Here is a 14,787-nt window from a genome sequence, read left to right on the forward strand (position 1 = left end):
ATTTAATTGTGTGTGTGTGATACAACTCTCGTTCTATATTTCTGAAGTGCTTGTTTTTTAGATAGCGGTGAGTCTGGCACGTTTGCTAGCTTATAGTCGCACGATAATGGTACGTTAACGTTAGGTCAGTCTGCTTGTATCCCGCCGAGATGTGGTTTGATAGATAATTTTACTGTCATGTTCCTGTCGGAATTTTAAGATATCTATTTTACTGATGACATCCAGTATTCTTTCTAACGTCATTGCTTCATATTAAGTTTTCCATCAGCAAACTAGTGGGGGTTTTTTACTGTGAAACAGGTACAGGAAATGCTACGTGTTTTAAACAGCAAATTACGTTGGGTTACTCGGTTACTAGAGGACCAATCTTGAGTTAGCACGTACGGTAAGTTAGCTACTGAAATAAAGCACTGGTAGCTTTTGGCAAGCGCTGGAGCAGGCGTCACCAACAACGGGTACGGGATCCTGCAGTGTTATGTTTTAACTAGACTGCATTTCCACAGAGAAAATGCAAAGTGTGCTTACTCAAATGCAGCAGTCGTCTGACCCTTCTTGTCTCTGTTACTTTTCCTTTTTTTCTTTTTTTTTTCTTTTTAATGTTTTGCTAAATGTGGCTTTATGCTTATTCTTAAAGTGTGACACAGACAGTCCCAAGGAGGAGCTATGTATTGTGCTCCTACAATGTTGTGCTGTCATTGAATATTAGAAGAAGGTATTGCCAGAGTTACTATTGGTGTGAATTTCATTTTGAGTTACAGCTGCAGAAATCAGTTCACAACTAGCTACTTAATTGCTGTGAATTCAGTTGCCAGTATTTTTAAGAAACATTTATCAGGTGACAGCTTCATTTTCTTGCCGTCGTTCCGAATAGGTTTTTTATTTTTTAGTAATGAACTACATTAATTTATGGCTCCATGTTGAATTTCAGATTCTGGGCGTGATAGCTGTTTCTTCACTCATTGATGTGGTGTTGGCAGCACTGCTGAGCTGGCCCGTGGTATGTTAACAGTCAGACTTTTGTTTCTTAATTTAATGCTTTTTTACAAGTTCAGTTTCCTTTATCAATATCTCCTTTGTGTTTGTTTGTTTGTTTACCCCCCTTCCCCTCTCAGATTTGAATGTGGCTGTGTAAAGGCTGCAGTTCAAAGACCTCAACTAGAGGCCAGTTACTTAAACATTACAGGTTAAAACATCCACATTATGGGCGCAGGCACCCATATCCTTGCCCATATACCGTATTTTTCGGACCATAAGGCGCATTTAAAAGCCTATATTTTTCTCAAAAATCAACAGTGCGCCTTATATTACGGTGTGCCTTGTGTATCACTTCCAGTGATTTACGTGTTTACGGACCTAGCTGCGCCCCTGAGTATTTTGCCCATGGGATTTTGCCGCCTCGCAGAGTAATACACATTATGTTTTTGACATAATAATTACCGTAACATTGTCGTGTGTATTTAATGACCCCAAAATGGCTCCTGTGAAGAGACATGCTTACGAAGCGGAATTCTAGCTTAAGGCCATCAGTCACGCAGATCAACATGGAAATAGAGCAGCTGCGAGAGAATTTAATATTAACGAATCAATGGTACGTAAGTGGAGGAAGCAAGCAGACGACCTGCGCCAAGTAAAGAAGACTAAAAAAGGTTTCCGCGGGAACAAAGCAAGATGGCCAAAGTTGGAGGACAACATTGAACAGTGGGTCATTCAACAGAGAGCAGCTGGTAGAAGCGTCTCTACAGTCACTATTCGACTCAAGGCAACAGAAGTAGCGAGTGATATGCAAATCAATATAATGTGCTTGACGCCGCAATCGCGCAACTGTTTAACTCAGACACTGATGGTGAAGATTTTGAAGGATTTGCGGAAGAAAATGAACTGACAAGTATGTGTATTGTTTTGTATTTCACAAGTTACAGCTGAAAATTTTTGAGTTTTTGAAATTATTCAGTTAATTTCGTATTTCATGAATTAAAACTGAAAAATGTTGAGAGTTATTGAAATTATTGACTTTATAATAAATAAATTGAGTAATATTTGACTTATCTGGCCGCTTTGTCTCGCTTAATTAATGCACCTTACAATCCGGGTATTAGTTGTCCATGTACATGCAAGTCATGGAATGCGCTCAGGTCACATTTGTGTAGAGTCCATACTAGAGAAACATCAGTTACATTCAGCTGTCATGTTTGTGGGTTCTCTGAAGCTGCCTCTGAAAAGGAGTATTTCACTCATATAAATTTGCATCTCAAAGCCAATGAAATGGTTCCTTGCATGTTCAAGGGTTGTACATTTAGGACAAATATTTATGGGACATTTAAATCACATAAAAATAGAAAGCACCTTGGTTATTCTTACAGTGACTTTAAACCTGGAATCGTTGCAGAAAGAGACAGTTTTAAAAGCTCAAGTGTTTCATGTGAACGTGGAGACAATGAAGAATCAGAAGCCCAGCTTGAAGTGCAGTCTAGTTTTCAGAGAGACGTCTCAGAAATTTTTGAGAAGATGATAGAAGAGAAACTTACAGCAGTGTTACTTAAGCTGGAAAACATACTCCATGTTCCCAGTAATGCAGTCGATGAGCTTTTACAGGACTTGCACTTCCTAATGAGTTCTGCATCCCAGACTACATGAAATACCATTGTTTCAGATTTTTATATTAAGCATAATCTAACTCTGGATGTAAAAGAAACTGAGGAATTGGCCTCTGCCTTCTGTCTTTTTTAATCCATTAACTAAAGCAATTGGAGATCAGGGACCACTTGGCACTGCTTTTAAGCGGAAACAGTACTTCAAAGACAAGTTACAAGTAGTTGAACCAGTTGAATATGTTTTGGATAAGGAGCGCAACCATACCTACCAATATGTACCATTATTGCAGTCATTGCATCAGTTCCTTGGCAAAGATGGTATAATTGATGATGTAGTAGAAAACTACAGTGCTCACCAAAATGAAACTGCACAACAAGAATACAAGCCATTCCAGGATGGAGAGTTTTTTAAACAAAATGAGTTTCTATCTTCAGGGGAATTGAGAATAAATGTCACCCTTTATATTGACGAGTTTGAGGTGTGCAGCCCTCTGGGTACTTCCAGAAAGAAGCATAAACTTTGCGCTATGTACTGGATTTTGAGCAACTTACCCCCAGGCCAGCACTCCTCTTTGTCATCCATCTATTTAGCAGTACTGTGTAAAAGTAACTACATCAAGGAATACGGATATGGAAAAGTGCTTGAACCTCTTTTGCGTGATCTGGTTGTCTTGGAAGAGCATGGGGTATTTGTCCCACAGATTGGAAAAAATATGAAAGGCACAGTACAATGTGTGGCTGCAGACAATCTGGGTGCCCATGGGATTGCGGGCTTTGTGGAAAGTTTTTCAGGAGAGTATGTTTGTCGATTTTGCACAGGGCGTCTCAGTGATTTTCAGACCAAGCAGGTTCTCTCAGGTGAGTTTAGTCTTCGATCCAAACACGAACACAAAGAACATGTCAAACATGCAGCGGAAAGTGGAAAGCCTTGTTTTGGAGTGAAAAGGCCATGTGTGCTGACAGAAAATCTTTCTCATTTTGATGTGACAACTGGATATCCACCTGATGTACTCCATGATCTGTTGGAGGGTATTGTTCCAGTGGAACTTGCAGTGTCTGGGCGTGTTGATATCCAAAAAATACCTCTCTTTGGACACTTTAAATAAGGTCATTCTCAATTTCCCCTACAAAGGAGAAGATAAAACAAACCGTCCCCATGTTGTGAAACAAAAATCTTTAAGTAAAAACACAGGTGGCAACGCCGCTGAAAATTGGACCCTCATAAGATTACTGCCTTTCATGATTGGAGATGTTATACCTGACAGTGAACCAGTGTGGGAGATAATTTTGGATTTAAAAGAGATAGTGGAACTTGCCGTTTCCCAGATCCATACAGAAGAATCCATTGGATATCTTCAGTTCAAAATATCTGATCACAGACAGAAGTATCAAGAAGCATTTCTCAACCAAAAACTTCTCCCAAAGCATCACTTTTTAGAGCACTACCCACACATGACCCGATGTTTCGGTCCTCTAGTTGGAGTCTGGACCATGCGGTTTGAGGGCAAACACAGTTTTTTTAAGAAAGTTGCCCAACACACCAAGTGTTTCAAGAATGTTGCTCTAACACTGTCAAGGAAACATCAGATGATGATTGCGTATTACTTACACTCATCACATCCACAGAAACCGGGAGTTGAAGTATCAAGCGTATCGAGAGTCTCTGTTGAGGTGCTGAATGATGATGTATCATTGCCTCTCCAGCAAATGTACCCAAACATGGCAGAAGTAAACATGGCTAACAGTGCATATTGCAAGGGGATCAACTATAGAAAGGGAATGATAGTCATCTGTGGATTTAATGATGGGCTACCTGAATTCGGAGAGATAATAAGGATGTGTGTACTTCAGGATACTCTGAATTTCATAGTCAGGATGTTCTCAGCGTGGTTTAGGGAGCACTATCGGGCCTTTGAACTGCAACCATGTCCAACTGGCACAATGTCCCTGATAACACATGACAAACTGGCAGAGAAGTACCCATTACATGACTACTTCATTGGGCCCCTTCGACTGATTATGTTTAAAAGATATCCTTATATGACAAGCACATGTTGAACATGTGAGTAAACAACTTTAATTGATGGCTTACTAAATGTGCACTTTATTCTCATTAGCATGAGCACCTGATATCTGATAGACTAGATATCGTCTGGGATATTGGATATTATAATATCAGAATATAGCATAAGTGTTGTCTCTTCCTAGCTTTAAAGGTTACATTACACTAAAGTGATGACATTTCCTGAACAAGTAATTATTTGCCTTTACCCACAGTTATTATAAATGCATTACAGATGATTATTTATCAAAAATCTCATTGTGTAAATATTTTGTGGAAGCATCTTAGTCATCTCCACTATATCACGAAATCAATATTGAGGTATTTCGTCAAAAATGTCATATTGCCTATTCCAACCTAAAGCAACTAATTTGAACACCATTAACTTTTTATTACAATTCATTTTCCATGCTACTATCGTTATGTCACTGGCTTCTTGTCTGTGGATTGCTCAGTGTTTGCTTCACCGTCCTTTTTGTTTTACATATGATCAAAGTCAATTGGTTACTTTCTAATTTGAATGCTTTTAATTTATACATATTTAATGACTTTATACTTTTATTTTCATCTTTTCTAGACTGACACATTTGGATGATGGCTGCACAAGTAAAACTGCGGATTATTCTTGGTTCCAACAATGCTGAAAAACTGACCATAGAATCAGGCATGCCAAAGTCTGTTGAGGATCTTTCAAACGGAATCAAACGTCAGTTTGATATAGAGGGGGACATTAGACTCCAGTACATGGACCATACCTGTCAAGTATCCCGTTTTGGCCAGGAAAGTCCCGTAATTTACCCTTCTTTCCCGCCGTCCTCCCGTATTAGTATTTTCCCGTAAATCTCCCGTATTTTAACCTGCGTTATTAAAAAAAAAAAAAAAAAAAAAAATCTCAGCTCTGTCACTAGTCTCGCGATAACTACCACCTGCAGTAGCCTACTACGTGGGAAAAAAAACACGGGAAAAAAAGAAGAAAAAAACAGACAGATGATGGACGCCAGGACAGAGAAGGAAGGCACTCCTGCCAAAAAACCAAAACCCTCGTGTAAATACCGCGATCAATGGGACAACGAATTTATTTTTCTGAAGAAGAGCAGGGTGGGGGACAGTCACGCATTTTGTAAAATTTGTAACTGCGACTTTAGCATCGCACACGGGGGAAGGAATGATGTTGCCAGCATGACAAATCCGCCAAGCAGAAGCGCGGGCTAAAGGCACAAAAACATGCCCAGGCGATGTCAGCATTCGTGACGAGAAATGCCACTGAGGCAGATCAGGTCACAAGTGCAGAGGTAAAAATGGCAATGCTGTGTGCCAAAAACAACATTCCTTTCTCCTTCCATGATGACTTCAACAAGTGTGTAGCTGACATGTTCCCGGACTCTGCTATTGCACGAAAATACTCAACGGGAAAAACGAAGGCTACTCAACTCATCAAAGGTAAGTTAGCTATGTAACGTTAGCTACCTATCTTACTGCTGGGCTACTGTACGTTTGCTAAAATGGTATAAAATGGGTTTGAAATGTGTTTGAATATTCTAACATTTGAGCATCAACCCATGGCATGCATGTTGTAGGCTATTAGCTAATTACTGGACATTCAACAGGTGCCATAGCAGCAGAACTACAGGATGAGTTGGCCAAAACATGCCGATCTCAGCCCTTTTCACTGATGTGTGACGAATCCAACAACAGAACAACAGACAAAGAATTCGTCATCCTGACTAGACTCTACGATGAGGCCACTCTGCAGGTCACTACAAGATTCCTGGAGATGCCTACATGCAATGTAGGAAATGCAGAAAATCTGTATGGAAAGCTGAGTGAGGCATTAAGGTAAGGGGAACTGCACTGTGTTGTTGACATGTTTAGTAGTTTGGATTTAATTACAACCTTACATTTTGTCTGAGATGTTTTGTGGCATTGCTTCCTGTTTCCAATAGAAAAAGAGGCATCTCATGGGATAACCTGATTGCCTTTAACTCTGATAATGTGAGTGTTATGAAAGGCCGACATAACTCGGTCATCAGCAGACTGAAGACCAGCCAGCCCCACATCCAGGACCTTGGCTGCATCTGCCACCTGGTACAGCTGGCCACTGGCTGTGGCATCAGAGCAGCCCAGGTACCGGTGGAAGACATCCTAGTGGGGATATACACCCACTTTGATAAAAGGTAAATGCATACATATAGGCCTGATATTTATCTCACCTAATGTGTGTGTTACAATGTAACAACATTGCATGTGGCTAGCTCATGAACAAGGTAGCCTAGTAGACCTGCAGTTCATATTCTTTACACACACTCACTCAGTCACTCACTCACTCACTCACAATTCCAACCACTAACAGAGTAATTTTCTATCTCTCAGTGCAAAAAGATGTTAAGTCTACAAAGAGTTTGTAGACTTCACTGATTCAGACCACCTGAAGCTCCTCAGGTACTGCAGCACAAAATGGCTAAGTCTGTTAACCTGCATCCAGAGGGTGCTGAACCAGTGGGATGCACTACAGGTAGGATGGTAACTCCACTCAGCAGATATCTACACAGTTTACTATGCAGTTTACTATACGCTGTATCTCTATGTACTTTAGGCCTACTTTAACAGTCATGAGGAAGTAGAGAGAAGTGTTAAAGTGTGTGATCTGGCAAGCCATCTGCGTGATCCAATCATGAAGACATATTTCCTGTTCCTGAGTGCTAAATTCAGCCTTTATCTGAATTTAACATTGCCTTCCAGGTGGGTGTCAATGATATTGAATGAATTAGTGAATAATAATATATAATTAAATGTTTGTGTTTATTGTAGCATTCTTATTTCACTGTTATTTTGTTGTGACCATTGATATTATTTGCAGTCAGAGGGAGTACAAATTCACGGACTTGAAGAGGAGATGTGCAGGCTGATAAAGAGGATCCTGGGCTACCTCATACCAGCCAGGGCAATCGTGGGTGTACCTCTCAGGGAGGTGGAGTATGGAGATGGACATCAGTTGGCTGATGAAGATCTCTTTATCGGAGCAGACACAAAGGCATTCATGAGAAGCGCTGAGCTCCCTGTGTCAGCCGAGAAGAAAATCTTTCAGTGAGTGTATTACCCAGTAGTTATATTATGATATCATCTTTTGACAATATGAGAGTATGGGCTGTAGTGTGCCTAAAAATATTACCACTAATGCATTTTTTTCACTCTTATGCTGTTGTAGAACTGTGAGAAGCTTCTATGAGGCAGTGCTTAAGAAGATGTTCTCCACCTTTCCCCTCGACCATCCACTCCTGAGGGACCTGAAAGTGCTGGACCCTGCAGCTCGCCTTAACATAACTCCAGGGACAGGTAGATTATAGAAAGAGTTTCCAATAGGCTTTATGCCCAGCTCCACTACTTACCCTAGCAACCACCCTAGCAATGGTCAGACACACCTGGATGTGTAGTGTATTAGCAGTAACCTTATAAGAGCAGAATAAATATGGCTATGTAATATGAACAATGTATGAACAATAGGTACATGTGTTAGGTTGAAGAAACTGTTAGTAATCATTTGTTATCATTTCTGTATAATCAGCAATGAGTGTAAATATGTATATACATTATTTTGTTTTCCTTTACCTTCATACTTTAGATTATATTAGTTTACACGTATCCGGAGCACGTGTTTAAATAGTTGTCTACCTGAGTAAAACCAGAACTTCTTCTTACTCTCACAGTCTTTTCTTTGTTCTCACTCCAAGACCCCTGCCCCCCATTGACTATAAATAAAGGTGCCAAGGGGAACCACCCTTTGTAACACATTCCTTTGTAGCCTAGCATGCAGAGAGTGTGGTTACCCTTGTGCAAGTAAACCTCTAAGTGTGTTGTCTCGTAATTAATGGTGTGTACAGAGTTGGAGTGGAAAGCCTGTCGCTTTCTCCAACATATACTGTATTGTAGTTTGGTCCTGTGTGCAGAGTTGGAGTGGAAAGCCTGACGCTTTCTCCAACATATTATTTGGTCCTTCGAGCCGGATCCGAGGACACCTGACGACATCGCCAGCACGCCGAGAGGAGCGACACTGAAGCCTGCCGGCAGCCACTCGGAGACGGGTGCAAGAAAGACCTGTGACGTGAATTCGTCATCAGGCCGGTGGTTAGAACTGCGCTCGACGTCTGGTGATGTCTGACGGACCTCGGTGGCGGAACACAGGCACACGGGACAGGTGAGACAACAAAGGTTATTCAGCGAAATAACTGGGTCAATTGACGTGGGTTAGGCTTAGCCGTAATTAAGCAGAAAAGGGGTTAGGCTTAGCCGTAATTAAGCAGAAAAGGGGTTAGGCTTAGCCGTAATTAAGCGAAATATGAACATGCATGTATTGTGTGAATGACTGGACTAAGACTGTTATAGAGGCTTAGAGTTGCTTCTGTCAGTCCATTTCTTATTTTGCCTGGTGGGAAAGAAGTACTGGTGATTGAAGGATCAAGGACGGGTTTCATCCCTGAAAACCGATACCGCTGCACGAACAGCGTGTAGTAGAAGGCCGTATTGGTGTCCTCCCATATATCTTGTACCAGTGAATTTCCACCCAGGACCTGTGTAGTGCGGAGACGGGAAAGAAAAAAAATGGGAAAGAATCAGAGTAAGAGGATTGAACTAGAGGGAGATGAGAAGTTTATGGAAGGATATAAACCAGGTTCAGGACAAATAAGTAATCAGAGGTGGAGAAAAAAACATGGATTTGAAGGGAAACTCCACACTCCAGATATCTTAAAATTACAAGGAAATTTAAGACTAGAAATGTTACAAACCTTGAAGAAAGGAAAATTGGAGAAAAGGAAAAAAGAATATAAGTATTCAGATAATTGGTTGGAACAAAGTAAGTTAAGAGATGTACGTAGAAAGCAGAAAAAGGATGATAGAAAGGATAAATTAACTGCAGCCGCTCTAGTCACTTTAGATGATGAGACGGTGGCCAAAATAAAACATAGAGAAAATAGACCACCAACACCACCACTATTGCCTGCCCCCATGCAACCCGTAGATAGAAGGGAAATAAAACAACCATCAGCTATGGGCACAATACCAAAGAAGCCATCAGCTCTTCCTTCTTCCCCCATTATAACTAGGAGTAGAGATCCTACGTTATACCCTGTGCGCGATCTAGCTACTGCTAAGGTTCGATGGTATCCGCGAAATGAAGGCATTGATATTGATAGTGAAGAGGAAGAAATAGAATTACAATGCCCCCTAGTGGAGGTGGCAAACCCTAATAGAGAGCCAGATGGAGGACCTGAAACAATGTTAGTCTATAGACCATGGACAGCTGAAGATAGAACGGCAGCATTAAAGGGAATACCTCCTGTTGATGAAGGGGTACCAGAATTTTGGACAGCAATATTGGAACTACAGAGCAGTTTCCACCTGAATGGTAGAGAAATGTTCCAATGTTTAAGACAGCTGTTCAATCATAAATGGGGAAGAGTAGCAGGAGACTTTACTGGTCATGGACCAGACAATCAACCACTTGCACATAATTCACAAGCTCTGCAACAGAGTATGCAGCAATTACATGGAAGGATAGAGACAGTGTTTATGAGACGAGCAGATTATGGCAGAATTGCACAATGCAAGCAAAAAGATGGAGAAGAGCCAGAGGATTTTATGGATAGGATGAGAGTGGTGTTTAGAGGGAATTCAGGAATTCCTTATAATGAGGAAAATGGAGGAGTTTATCAACAACAGTTAAAACGTGCGTTCATCACAGGGCTAAAACCTGAACTGAAGAGATACATAGATAAACACTGGGTACATCAGAATACTGGTTCAGTACAGCAAGCCCTAGAATATGCCCAACACGCCCATACAGCACAAAAACAGAAATCAGACGCAGTGTTTGCTGCTAATGATACTGTTGCAATAATACATATGAATCCTCCGGGGAGGGGAGGGTTCAGAGGAAGGTCACGAGGCCGAGGAAGGGGGAGAGGTGCTTTTAGGAGCAATCAGCGAAATTTATTACAGCAAGATAACACTTGCTGGACATGCGGAAAACTTGGGCACTTAGCTAGGCAATGTAGAACCAAGTTTATAAACAACCCAAATTCCACAGAGAATCAATGACAATTAGCCTGTGAACTATCAAAAGAGCCAGATAAGCTGCAAAAACAGGATGAGACAGAAGAGATAGATTTGCAAGCAGTTTGCCAACTGCTAGCACTAAAACAACTTGAAGAACTGCCAAAACGAAGGCTTATTATAAATGGGAAAATATATGAGTGCCTATGTGATACCGGAGCCTGTAGAACAGTGTTAACCACTAGCCCTCCAAGGGTCACCTTTTCTTCGTCCTCCATAAATATCCGAACTGCAGGAGGCCAAGCTGAAAGTCATCAATTGACAAATCCAGTTAGCATAAAAGATGAGGAAACAGAGTTAGAATGTCATGCCCAAGTGCTAATAAGCCATTCATGTCCAGTCAATCTGTTAGGAAGGGATCTTATGATACAAATGGGTATTAGTGTGATTGCAACACCCACTGGCATGAAGGCTATAGTAGAAAAGCAAACTTTCGTGATACATGGCATGTCAGCTCCACAGTATTATTGGTCCCTAGATCTGGGGGGGACAGCACAGACACGTGAAATATTGAGAAAAACTAGAGAAAAGCAGTCCCCTAAACAAACCCAGTTCATGCCTGGTGATGCCTTACACGTCACTATGTGGTACAAAGGCACCCCAGGACCAGATTATGCCTATGACAAAACGTTTCATGCCCTTCAAGACACTTGTATCACCTTACAACATATATATGTTAACTCCACTACTGGCTTTTCTGCTGCTTCAGTCATCTTATCTAATAAACAACAGGCTGTGTTCAGAGGGGAAACACCACACGTATCTCTATCAAAACCACCTCAGATGCAGTGGAGGGACGTAGAGATGTTCTTACGAGATTCCATGCACAGTTACAATGACTACCAACCCGTACCTGGCTCCTGTTGGAGCTATGACAAAAAACACAATGTGTGGCGGTTTCCTTTGGGATGGAGAGTTCAAATCACTCTCACCACACACTTGCAGGACCCAACCTGACAAATTTTTCCAACCCTGGAGGAGGGGTCATGTCCAGATCTAGATCGCCTCCCGGAAGGGTTGTGGTCATCCTCCCCCACTGATGTAGGACTGGTAAAGGGGTTCCCACCTTACAAAGTAATTGTGAAATCAGAACACCGCCCGGTAGTTAGACAATACCCGTTAAAACCTGAAGCAGAGAAAGGTATAGCCCCTGTAGTGCAGGATATGTTGGCATCAGGAATATTGCGAGAGGCTCCTGAGGCCACTTGCAATACTCCTATCTTCCCCGTCCAGAAGGGACATACAGGGAAATGGCGCATGGTGCAGGATTTAAGACCAGTAAATGAAATAGTACAACATGCTGCACCAGATGTGCCTAATCCACACCTTTTGTTAAATTCCTTGTCCCCTGACAAGAAGTATTTTTCAGTAGTGGATCTGAGTAATGCTTTTTTCTCAGTACCACTACATCCTGATTCACAACACTTATTTGGTTTCACTTACAAAGGACATAAATACACATACACTAGACTCCCTCAAGGGTTTTCAGAAAGTCCACATGTATATACAATGGCACTACGCTATTCAATGAGTTCCTGTAAAATACCGTCCCATAGTCAAGTGCTACTGTATGTAGATGATATATTAATTGCTTCAGATACAAAACAGCATTGCAAAGAAGCCACACTGTTAGTGTTACAGCATTTGTATGATACAGGACATAAAGCATCAAAACAAAAATTACAGTATTGCAGAGAGGAAGTTATATATCTTGGACATAAACTCTCCCAACAAGGTCGATCATTATTAGAAACTAGAAAACAGGCAATACAAGAGGCACCAAAGCCAAAGACTAAACAGCAAATGATGTCCTTCTTAGGACTTTGCAATTATTGCAGGGAATGGTTACCTGATTATGCTGCACTCGTTCAACCTTTACAAACCCTGATTTATGGGAAGGACATGGCACTGAAAGATAAAATTCAGTGGACAAAAGAAGGAAAATTGGCATTCACAAACTTAAAAATGATGTTACAAACTAATGTAACACTTGCTCTGCCAGATTATCAGCAACCATTTACCCTATGTGTTGATGCAAATCAAGGGTATATGAAGGCAGTATTAACACAGCCATTCGGTGCAAAAGAGAGGCCATTAGCGCTCTATTCTAAACAATTAGATGCAGTGGCAGCTGGTTTTCCGCAGTGTTTGCAGGCATGTGCAGCTGCTGCAGAAGCAGTGAAATTATCAGCAGAACTAGTGTTGTGTCACCCACTCACCTTGAAGGTGCCACATTCAGTTTCCTTAGTTTTACCGCAGACGCCGCTGCCGTTCCTCACACATGTTAGACATCTGACCCTAGTCTCACTCCTGCTTTCACAGTCAAACATCACGATACAGCGATGTGGTCCTCTCAACCCTAGCACCCTTCTTCCGACAATGGAAGATGGAGAACCACATTCGTGCAAAGCAATTGTGGAAGAACAAACCAAACCCAGAGCAGATATTTTACAGACCCCAATACCAGACTCAACGGTTGTTTTTGTAGATGGATCAGCATCAAAAAATGACATGGGGAAGAACAAGGTCGGATATGCTGTAGTTACATCTACTGAAGTGTTAGAGGCCGATGCACTTCCCCCTGCTTGTTCAGCACAAGCGGCTGAACTCTATGCTGTAATTAGGGCATGTGAGCTCTTCAAAAACAAGCCACTTACAATATACACTGATAGTCAATATGTGTTTGGAGCTGTTCATCACCATGCAAGAGTGTGGAAAAATAGAGGATTCCAGACATCGCAAGGAACATCTTTAACTCATACGAACTTATTACTCAGGTTGTTAGATGTTGTGCAATTACCAAATTGCCTTGCGATATGCAAATGTAAGGCACACCAAACTGATGCTTCCGCAATAGCTAAAGGAAACAGTTTTGCGGACATGACGGCAAAAAGTGCTGCACAAAAACAACCTGCCTTAAATGTTACAGATGTCTTGTTGATAGATAGTGATGTACTATGTGATGCACAGACTCATGCACCTAAAACAGAAATACAGAGCTGGATTAAGAGAGGAGCAATACAGCAAGGAAAAACTTATTATATGAATGACAAGCCCATCCTACCAAAAAATTTATACAAGACAGCTGCCTTAGTGAGCCATGGAAATACCCATGTCTCAACAGGAGGGATGATACATATTATTCAACAATACTTTTATACTATAAATTTTTCTGATTATGCAAAACAATTTTGTCGCGCGTGCTTAATTTGCTGTAAACATAATGCACAAGGCAACATAAGGCCAAAACGTGGCCAGTTTCCCGCAGCTGAGTATCCATTTCAAGTTGTACATGTGGATTTTATTGAATTATCTTGGTCACAAGGAAAGAAGTACTGTCTAGTCATTATAGACACCTTTTCTAAGTGGGTAGAAATATACCCTGTAAAACACTGTGATGCAATGACCGTTGCAAAATGTTTGGTAGGCCATTATTTCCCTACCTATGGCATACCTCATATTATAAGATCGGACAATGGGACTCATTTTGTGAATCAAACCATGTCCCTTTGCTCACAAGCACTCGGGTTTATGATAAAAAATCATTGTGCTTATCACCCCCAGAGCGCAGGCTTGGTGGAAAGGACCAACGGCACCATTAAAACAAGACTCAGAAAGACAGTGGAAGAGACAAAAAGACCGTGGCCAGAATGTTTGTCTCTAGTAAAATTATGGATGAGAATAACTCCCACTCCTGCAGGATTGATACCATTTGAAATAGTGTATGGTAGACCGTTTCCCTTAGCAACCGAAATGAGTGATATAGGAAAAGCAGACAGAGAAAATACGTTAGCCGATTGGATGCGTAAGCTATTATCATCACAACAAAAACATAACCCCAGTAGTCTGCCAGTAAATTCTGTTTCTGTTCAACAGGATAATCTGCAGCCAGGAGATTGGATCCTGGTCAAGGTCCTGTTGCGAAAGGATTGGAGCACGCCTCGGTGGGACGGACCCTATCAAGTCCTGCTCACAACACCAACAGCGGTGAAAATAGCAGAGCGACCTTCTTGGATACATAAGAGT

At 41.3% G+C, this 14,787-nt stretch overlaps 1 protein-coding gene and 1 long non-coding RNA gene across 2 annotated transcripts in view; both read left to right on the forward strand.

The window, feature by feature from the left end:
• LOC125721932 (NACHT, LRR and PYD domains-containing protein 12-like) overlaps positions 1–14,787 on the forward strand; it is a 431,572-nt gene that overhangs the window by 60,617 nt on the left and 356,168 nt on the right. The window lies entirely within an intron of this gene.
• LOC125721971 (uncharacterized) lies at positions 7,265–7,981 on the forward strand. Its single transcript, XR_007386022.1, has 3 exons — positions 7,265–7,392; positions 7,511–7,737; positions 7,859–7,981. It is a non-coding gene; the product is annotated as an uncharacterized LOC125721971 (long non-coding RNA).

The sequence above is a fragment of the Brienomyrus brachyistius genome, unplaced genomic scaffold (genome assembly GCF_023856365.1).
Source record: "Brienomyrus brachyistius isolate T26 unplaced genomic scaffold, BBRACH_0.4 scaffold36, whole genome shotgun sequence".
Classification (NCBI taxonomy): domain Eukaryota; kingdom Metazoa; phylum Chordata; class Actinopteri; order Osteoglossiformes; family Mormyridae; genus Brienomyrus; species Brienomyrus brachyistius.